Source organism: Buteo buteo, chromosome 28 (assembly GCF_964188355.1).
Source record: "Buteo buteo chromosome 28, bButBut1.hap1.1, whole genome shotgun sequence".
NCBI classification, from domain to species: domain Eukaryota; kingdom Metazoa; phylum Chordata; class Aves; order Accipitriformes; family Accipitridae; genus Buteo; species Buteo buteo.
The window spans coordinates 7,824,162-7,826,731 of NC_134198.1; positions in this window are offsets into that span (position 1 = coordinate 7,824,162).

Sequence of the window (2,570 nt, forward strand, 5' to 3'; positions counted from 1 at the left end):
ATTCAAATATTTACCCTAAATTCCAACTCGGAATGACTGTACGTGTTAAAATGGCAGACCCAGATGTTTAACCTGTTGGACGCAGGAATACAACTGTTTGAAGCCAGATTTTTGTAGAGATTGAAGTAAATTAGCTAAACTTTAGCTGATACTTAGCAACTGGTTTAAATATGACACACACTAAAAGTGCACTAATTTTTAATGAATGTCTATATTAATAGAGCCTCTCTATTTATCCCCCGCATTCTTTTTGCAGGACATATTGACTCTCCTGGGCTCTCTGTAACATTTTTCTGCCATTCTCCAGAGACTGATTCAATCCAATGACTTTCTTCCACCCACAGTCCTGGGCCCATCAACTATCCCTGATCCCTTTTCTTGCTGTCCAAGCAGCTGAGCTGAATCTTTGAAAACTGATCAAATATTTTTGGTTGAAATAAATGAGAGAAACCACTTTCAACTTGCACATTACATACAGAGGACCACCACACAAATGTCCGCATGGCTCCAGGATGTCATGGCTCCTAGTTAAAAGACCAAAAGAATCCTCAAAGTGCACATCCCTTAGAGTCCCCGAGATTCAATAAAAAATGCAACCAGGCTTTCCCACTTCCATGGTGGCTGACCTGCTCGGCTCTGTTTGCAATAAGGCCTGTGTCCAAGATATTTAAAGTTACTTAGCTATATCTCTGATCCTTAAGCATTCAGACTACCTCTGATTTAGATTTCTCTAAGAAGTAGACATTACATGTCTCTTTTAGGACCAAAGCTCTGGGAGAAGAAAAATCCCCTGGGATGTGAGCTGCAAATGAAAGTCTCTACCCTCAAAGGGAAAGCAAAGTAGCTATTATTTTGAGCAGAGAACCACCTTCAGCTTAACTCAGTTGAGAAACTAGGAACCCACCTATGCACAGAGGTAATTCCAAACCATGGGGACCAGAAATCCTCCTGACAAGAAGAGTAGTCCAATGGTTAAAGTACATCCTGCTGGATGGAAGCCCCAGGTTCGGTAAAGCTGAAGATTTTCAAACATGGGTTTGAATCCTGTACTTAGTGAATAGAGCATTTACCTAACAGGACAGGAACCTGGGTTTTGGTCCTTGCTCTGAATTTTATGAATTTGGCTTTAAAGAATTATAGGGTAAATTAGATTGAAGAAGACTTTGAACTGGGAACTGAATCTAAATATTTTTCTTTCTGGTGTGGTGGTTTTAACTATTAGACTAAAATGTGTCTTATGTGCTTGTTCTCTCGCCCCAGGAGTCTGGTACTTGGCTGCATGGTGACAGTTTCAGCAGGACAGACACGGGGTGCTTTCTTCATCTCTTTAGGCCTCTAACTGAGGCCATTGATCCTGTCAGAATATATTAGACACTACTTGAGAGCTTCCACTTTACTGGGAAGTGAGGCAATACCTGACATCTCTATCCCAGTAAGGCTGAAATTCTGAACCACTTAGACCAGGGACTTGTCACACTGCAGAGAGCAAACCACCAAAAGTAAGGGAATGTCATTGTTTTTAAAAAAGTGCCTATAAACATCATGAAAAGCCTAGGTTCTTTCAGCATTTGTGGTCTCCAGGTAAAGAAGGGTTTGCGATCATTATTTTGGACTTACACAGATTCAACCTCAATCCTGCTTTAAGTCGAAGCCTAAGCTTTTTATTGGATCTAGCTCCTAATGCCTATTGAATTAATTTCTTTATCTCAATGAACATTTTGTTCCTATATACCTTTGAACATCTGGACACAGCCTTTCATGTCGCTCCTTAATGCCTCTAGCCCATCACTATAACTCATTCATGGACTGCTGTCAAAAGTTGTCAAGGTATCCAGCCGTCAGTTCACACATCAGCAAGAGATCACCCCCACACTCGCTCACCCCACTGAATGCACCGCTCCCACAGTGCTCCAAAGTTTTGCCCCCTAGAGAACAGGAATGCCAAGGTGCCTCCTGTAGCAGAGTCTCCTAACATCCTGAAACATGTGAATAAGTTTTAAATGGACTTTAAAAGATTTATTTCAGAGCTAAAGTAACAACTAAATAACTTCGCTATTACATAGCTTCAGCCATATACTGCAACCAAGACTTTCACAGTTGATGTTTCACAGTGGCAGTAAGGAGAGAGAAACAAACACAGCTGAAAACAACTCTTCTCCGTTCTTAAATTTTAAGGCTCCAGTAACTTTATGTAGCCTTGGTGCTTCTTTTAACATACTACCTATGGTGGCATTTGTGACCATGGAAAATGGCTGAAGCGCAACATAATCTGTCCATCCTTTTCTTTCTGGACAAACTTTGGGCATGACCCTACGTGGGAGACCCGCGATGTTGGAGCAGTGGAGCCACCAGCATGCCTGCCCTGTTGGACTCCTGCTGTGCAGGACCAATCTGGGCTCTCCTTAGGGCAGCTACCAGGTTTTCTGCCTCACCCAAACCATGGAAAGAAACCTCACTGAATGCCAGGGCTATGCCCTGTGTTTTCTCTTGGTGTTTGATTAGCTATAGGTAACAAGCCATAGAAAAAAGCAGTAAACCTAATTCAGACATGCTCAACACAGTCATAGCAC